The sequence below is a fragment of the Hevea brasiliensis genome, chromosome 4, assembly GCF_030052815.1.
Source record: "Hevea brasiliensis isolate MT/VB/25A 57/8 chromosome 4, ASM3005281v1, whole genome shotgun sequence".
In the NCBI taxonomy this organism is placed as follows: domain Eukaryota; kingdom Viridiplantae; phylum Streptophyta; class Magnoliopsida; order Malpighiales; family Euphorbiaceae; genus Hevea; species Hevea brasiliensis.
Window position 1 is genome coordinate 89,193,382 of NC_079496.1, and position 8,047 is coordinate 89,201,428.

Genomic DNA, 8,047 nt, shown 5'->3' on the forward strand with positions numbered 1-8,047 from the left:
GCTTGATTGAACATCAATGGAGGGAGGAAGAAGAGAAACTCACGTTTTTTGCTGAAGAGAAGGCAGCTGGTTTTTGGTCTTCCTTGGTCTTTATTTAGCTCTTTTATTAGTTAGTCAAATGGTTACTTAATGGTGATTGGTTGGCAATTTTAAATGACATCACAATGATGTCATAAATAAGCTTTTTCTTCACTTTCTTTTCTTTCCTCCACTACTCATCTTCAATTTAATTTCTAGTAATGTTTATCCATATTTTATGTCATATTAATTATTTACTCAACTGGACAAGTCGGCAAAAAATCACCTCTGAAGGCGAAATGACCAAAATGCCCTCCGTTTGGCTTAATGGGTCAAAATTGTCTGTACCGATTGAAAAATTTTTCTAAATATTTTCTTGGCATTCTAATGCCATAGGAACCTCAATGACACTTCTCTGGAGTCCCAAAAATTATTTTATGAATTTTTCCCCCGGGTCTAGGGCTCCTCGTTGCGAGAACCGCAACTTCCCTCTGGGTTACCCCTCGCTAGGGCACTGGCTCGTTTAACTTGGTTGTATTTTATTTCTAAAATTTTCACTAAATGTTTCTTATTAACATTTGAGTTAATTTTGGTTTCTCACTTAAGTTTAAATATTTTTCCAAACGTTCTAGCTGTCCGGACCGACACCGGTCACCGGAACAGTAGAATGTACGGAGTTGCTACCGGGAGGATGTTACAATGGCACTCACAGAATTGAAGGAACTGAAAATCCAGTTACAGGAGTTACTGGATAAGGGGTTCATACGCCCCAGTGTGTCACCATGGGGAGCTCCAATGCTGTTTGTGAAGAAGAAGGATGGGACTTTGAGGTTATGCATTAATTACCAGCAGTTGAATAAAGTGACAGTGTAGAATAAGTATCCGTTGCCTATAATTGATGATCTATTTGATCAGTTGAATGGAGCAGGAGTATTTTGCAAAATTGATCTCAGATCAAGGTATCATCAGTTGAGGGTGAAGGATGCAAATGTGCTAAAGACTGCATTCAGGACCTGGTATGGGCATTATGAGTTTCTGGTGACCTTTTGGCCTAACAAATGCACCAGCGGCATTCATGGACCTTATGAACCGTATCTTCCATCCATACCTAGATCGGTTTGTAGTGGTCTTTATTGATGATATTTTGGAGTATTCCAAGACTAGGGAAGAACATGATGAGCATTTGAGGATTGTTCTGCAAACCCTGAGAGAAAAAAAGCTATATGCTAAGTTGTCCAAGTGTGACTTCTGAATGAATGAAATATCATTCCTTGGACAAAAAGTGTCAGCAGATGGGATTAGAGTGGATCCCAAGAAAATAAAAAGCAGTGATGGAATGGAAGCCTCCTAGAAATGCAACTGAGGTCAGAAGTTTCTTAGGGCTAGCTGGGTATTACAGAAGATTTGTGAAGGGATTTTCTTTAATAGCTGCTCCAATGACCAAGTTGTTATACAAGAATGTCATATTTGACTGGAATGATAAGTGTCAGACCAGTTTTAAGAATTTGAAGGCTATGTTGATAGAGGCACTAGTGTTAACACAGCCAGTATTGGGAAAGGACTTTCTGGTCTATAGTGATGCCTCTCATAATGGGTTAAGGTGTGTATTGATACAAGAGGGGAAGGTGGTCGCCTATGCTTCCAGGCAGCTAAGGCCACATGAACATAATTACCCTACCCATGATCTAGAATTTGCAGCAATTATTTTCACACTGAAGATATGGAGGCACTACTTGTAAGGTGAAAAATGTTACATTTACACAGACCACAAAAGCCTGAAATACTTGCCAACCCAGAAGGAGCTCAACCTTAGACAGAGGCAATGGATTGAGTTCCTGAAGGACTATGATTGTGTGATTGATTACCATCCTGGAAAGGCAACTGTAGTTACCGATGCTTTGAGCAGAAAATCCATCACAGCTTTGAGATCATTGAATGCTCGTCTATCCTTGGCTCCAAATGGAGCTATTTTGGCTGAATTGCAAGTAAGGCCAAACTTGCTATAGCATATTTTAGATGGGCAGAAGGTAGATGAAAAGCTAAAGGCTATTATGAGCAAAATCCTAGAAGGGAAAGAAACTAACTATGAAGTGCAAACAGATGGGTTTCTGTATTACAAAGGAAGATTATGTGTACCAGATGATGGGGAATTGAAGGCCAGTATTCTAAAAGAGGCACACACCAGTGTTTATGCTATGCACCTAGGAAGTACAAAAATATATCATGATCTGAAGCTTCAGTATTGGTGGCCTAGTATGAAGAAGGACATAGTTGACTATGTGACTAAATGCTTGACATGTCAGCAAGTCAAGGCAGAACATCAAGTTCCATCGGGTTTGCGACAGCCTATACGCATGCCTAAATGGAAATGGGATCGAGTCACCATGGATTTCGTAAGTGGTCTACCTCTCACCCAGAAGAAGCATGATGCAGTATGGGTGATAGTAGATAGATTGACGAAGTCAGCACACTTTCTGCCAGTTAGGACTGACTACTCACTGGAGAAGTTAGTAGAATTGTATAGCAGTGAGAAAGTTAGACTGCATGGAATTCCACTTTCCATCATATCTAATCGAGACCCAAGGTTTACATCGAGATTTTGGAAGAAGTTGCATGAATTCTTGGGTGCACAACTCCACTTCAGCACAGCTTTTCATCCTGAGACGGATGGGCAATCAGAAAGAGTAATCCAGGTCCTTGAAGATATGCTGAGGAGTTGTGTCATTGAGTTTGAGGGAAGTTGGGATAGATGCCTCCCACTGGCAGAATTTGCGTACAACAATAGCTACCAAGCTAGCATCCAAATGGCCCCGTATGAAGCACTGTATGGGAGGAAATGTAGAACTCCAGTGTGCTAGACTAAATTAGGCGAAGATAAACTGGTAGGGCCAGACCTGGTGAAACAGACTGAGGAGAAGGTAAAGCTAATCAAAGCCAATCTGAAGGTTGCCTCAGACAGACAAAAATCTTATGCCGACCTGAAGAGAAAAGAAATAGAATATACGGTTGGCGACAAAGTGTTTCTCAAAGTGTCACCGTGGAAGAAGGTACTGAGGTTTGGAAGAAAAGGTAAGTTAAGCCCTAGGTTCATTGGCCCATATGAAGTCCTTGAACGTGTGGGTCCAGTGGCCTACAGACTAGCTTTACCACCAGAGCTGGAAAAGATCCCCAATGTGTTCCACGTGTCTATGCTAAGAAGATACCGCTCAGATCCTTCACATGTCATCTCCATGGAAGAAATTGAAGTACAATCGGATTTGACATAAGAAGAAGAACTCATATGGATCCTAGCTTAGGAAGTGAAAGACTTGAGGAATAAGTAGATTCCACTGGTGAAAGTGCTTTAGAGGCACCACAACACCGAGGAGGTAAGTTAGGAAAGTGAAGAGATGATGAGGCAATAGTTCCCTCAACTGTTTGCATCATGCAAATTTCAAGGATGAAATTTAAATTATAGGGGAAGAGTTGTAACACCCTCCCTGTAGCAACTCTATACATTCTACTATTCTGATGACCAGTGTCGGTCCGAATAGTTAGAACATTTGGAAAAATATTTAAACTGAAGTGAGGAACCATAATTAACTCAAATATTAATAAGAAAAATTTAGGAAAAATTTTAGAAATAAAATACAACCAAGTTAAATGAGTCGGTACCCTAGCGATGGGTAACCCAGTGGAAAGTTGCGATTCTCGCAACTAGGAGCCCTAGACCTAGGAGAAAATTCATAAAATAATTTTTGAGACTCCAGAGAAGAGTCATTGAGGGTTCTATGGCATTAGAATGCCAAGAAAATGCTTAGAAAAATTTTTCAATTCGTGCAGACAATTTTGGTCTGTTAAGCCAAACGGAAGGCATTTTAGTCATTTCGCCTTCAGAGGTGATTTTTGGCCAACTTGTCCAGTTAAGTAAATAATTATTATAATATAAAATGTGAATAAATATTACTAAAAATTAAATTGTAAATGAGTAGAGAAGAGAAGAAAAGAAAATAAAAGCAAATGCTAATTATGACATCATATGATGTCATTAAACAGTTACCCACCAATCCCCATTAGATATGTGACACCCCTTTACCCGTGTACAGTACATCCGAGTAAGCAATGTCACACGGTGTATCGGCACACTCTAATTTTACCTTAATCAATTTTTTTGTCATATTTATGAATATAATTTATGAAATATATTTTATTTAAGCCTTTTTTAGAAATTATAATTTATTTGAGGTTCCGAAAATTTTATAGAAAATCCGGCAAAGTACCGGTTAAAAATGGAGAAAACCATTCTTCGGAACCTGTGAAAAACACTTCCTATATTCTTATTCATTCATCTCAACTCCATTTATCAAAATCTCAATATTTTTCAGTTCACATTCATTTCTCAATCATTCATCTCATTTGCTAATCATGTACAAGTCATAAATAGACTTTCACTCTTCCATTCACAAATACAATTTTCATTATTTACATGAACATCAAAATATGTTACATACGTTCAATTACATATGAGAAAATAAACATTAGTTACAAAATACCAAAATGAAACCTAGTGTCCTACCAATGCACTGTAGCCTGTGAGGTAACACGGACACTATGCAGAACTGTGAACGGCCTTACTCAATCTGTGGTCTACTGGGCCCTCTGTCTAAATCTTCAGTACCTACGCGTTGCAAAAGCGACGCGCTAAGCATAAAGCTTAGTGGTGCAATAATAAAATAAAAGAAAATAGCATAAAATAAATGTGTATTTAATGTATATGCCTTATTTGTTTTGCATTTGTATATCCCCTTTTTTTTTTTCTTTTCGTTAACTTTGTCCACTTTCATTCATTTGGTTGCCCAAGTAACCTATACTGGACGACTGGACTGGATAACGGGTCGTTGGCACTGGACACCTTGGTGCCTCGGGCCGTCATACCATGGGACGCAGAACGTCAACCACGTATGCAGTCAGTATGGCTAGAAAGCCATGATAACACATAATCGGGCATAAAAGCCATGAATGTTGGCATAAAGCCATGAATACGGGCACAAAGCCATGAATACAGGCATAAAGCCTTTCGCAGTACTGCTAAAACAATACCCTATTGGCATGCCAAACTATCCAATCTGACACACATGTCTAGGCAATACAAGGGCACATAATATCATTAAACATTAATATATTATGTTTTATGACTTCATTATTTCATAATAAATTTCAATTATAATTCATACATTCATTTGATCATTTATATGATCATAATTCACATCAATTATCCTTTTTATACCATTGTACTCAAAATACTTCTCCTTTCTACAATAATGAGAACTAATGTCTCATTCATACATTAATATGGTTCATTTATTCATTTTTTATGTTATTCATATTAATCACAATTCTAAACAATGGTTCACATGTACCATTGTATTCAAAACATTTTTCCTTTTCTCATTTATACATTCAAGAATCTACTTATGTAATTGCAAATTTTATATTTCAAGTTGAGTTATTAATATTTTATGAATTCCATTTGTGATGGGCATATAAGCCCTAACTATCTATTCATATCAATTAGGTGACTTATTTTTCATGTTTCAAGTAATCCATGAATATTTCATGGATTTCAAATTTATGGCCTTAATTTCTTTTTAACAATGTTGACTAGGATGCATAGTCCACATTTGTCATACAATTCTAAGCATTTAAGCTTAGAATTGGTTCTAGGTATTCATCTTAATTTACTAATTATTTTGATTACTATTCACCTTACTAGTCAACCAAAATGTTGACTTTTTCATACTTAGTGGATATATTAATTCTAATTACACCAAGATCCCACATTTTGAGTTTTACATTTGTTAGTATTAATTGCCAATTGCAATTTAAAGTCCCCTAGATGCATTTCTAATTTCAAATTTTGAATTTCAAGTTTTGGTGTCACTATTCACCTCATTGGTCAACAAAAATGTTGACTTTTGGATGGAAAATAGGTACATTGCTTTTGACACTCCAAACATACCACATTTTGCATTTCAAACTTGTTGGAAGTGATCACCATTACCATTTCTAAGCCTAACACTAAGTGGCAGAATTTTCAGTTTCTGTACCATAAGTTTACTGTTCTATTCGGGACTGTTACAGTGGAAATTTGAGGAAATGGTAAACATGAAAGTTGTTCCTTATTTTTTCTAGTTGAATTTCCTTTTTCGAATCACTCCATTTGGAGTTTTGTGGCTCCAGATATGGTCCAAAAACTACAGCTGGCGGAATTTCAATTCTGCAGAATTTACCAAATCTACAGTACAATGAACAGTGACTGCCACTGCCATTTGGGTTAGGTTCTGGTCATAATTTGGGGTAGGTTTCTTCATGAAAGTTGTTTGCCTATGTCTTAACTTGTTGCTGTAAAACTTTCAGGTCAATTGACCATATCTACAGTGAGTTATGGCCAAATGAACTGTTACTGTTCATTTGGTCATTTCTGCAGGTGCTGTTGCAGGGTATCCGGATTGGGGCCAACTTTTGGTCCTCTTGCTTTGGTCTTTTGGGCATGGTTTCTTCAGAAAAAATGTGCCATTATAAGCCTAGTTTCATGTCCAATTGGCCAAACACCAATTGGACCAACACAGCCCAAGATATGGCAGTCCAAGTGGACTGAAATTTCACCCCGCTGTCCCTAGGCAGCCTACACATTCCCTTTGCCATGCTATATTTCAGTCCAAATTGTGGTCAACTTACCTAAAATGGTCACTAATTGACCATTAAAATGTTCTCTAACAATTTCCTAAGCCAAGTCAAATTTTCACTTCTCAAAACCCTAGTTTCCATTTCAATTCACCCATACACCTAGTTAAGCACTTTCATTCATTATATATGTGTATATACACCTTAAGCATAATCTTTAATTCATTCTAAGTCCATTAAAACCATCAAAAACACTCCACCTTTGTTCCTTCCTTAGGGAAGCCAAAATTTATGGCATACATACACATAGTTTTTATTCATTTTAGTTACAATTCCTTACTAAATTCAAGTCCCTAATCATGAAATTAAAGAGTTTTAAGTAGATAGGTGCACTAACCTCTTGTAGGAAGATTTTTCCAAGCCCCAAACTTCACTTTCTTTCTTCTTCTTGGCTGCCAAAAGGTTTTGCAAGGTGCAAGGACAAATTTTTGTGAAAGGTCTCTAGGGTTTTAGGGTGAAATGGAGAGGGAAATGGAGCTTTGGATTGGAAATCAATGGAGGGAGATGGGGAGAGGTCACGTTTTTGAGGATGAAGAAGAAGAAGAGCAGAATTTTTTGGTCTTTCTTTTTCTCTTTTATTGATTAATTAAAGGGTTGTTTACATGTGATTGGTGGTGGCTTTTTAGATGACATCATCATATGTCATAAATGAGCCTTTTTCCTCATTTTCTTTTCTTTTCATCACTACTCAATTTCAATTTAATTTTTGATAATGTTTCTTCATATTTTATGTCATATTAATTATTTACTTAACTGGACAAGTCGGCCAAAAATCACCTCTGAAGGCGAAATGACCAAAATGCCCTCCGTTTGGCTTAACGGGTCAAAATTGTCTGTACCGATTGAAAAATTTTTCTAAATATTTTCTTGGCATTATAATGCCATAGGAACATCAATGACCCTTCTTTGGAGTCCCAAAAATTATTTTATGAATTTTTACCCGGGTCTAGGGTTCCTAGTTGCGAGAACCGCAACTTCCTCCTGGTTACCCTCGCTAGGCACCATTGCTTAACTTGGTTGTATTTTATTTCTAAAATTTTTACTAAATGTTTCTTATTAATATTTGAGTTAATTATGGTCCCTCACTTTATTTTAAATATTTTTTCGGACGTTCTAGCTGTCCGGACCGACACTGGTCACCGGAACAGTAGAATGTACGGAGTTGCTACCGGGAGGGTGTTACAACTCTTCGCCTCTAATTTAAATTTCGTCCTCGAAATTTACCTGACTTAAGTAATCGGGGAGTTGCTACCTTCTTGTTTCTTCACTTCCTTTTATCGCCTCATCAGTGTCTGGGTTTGGCTCT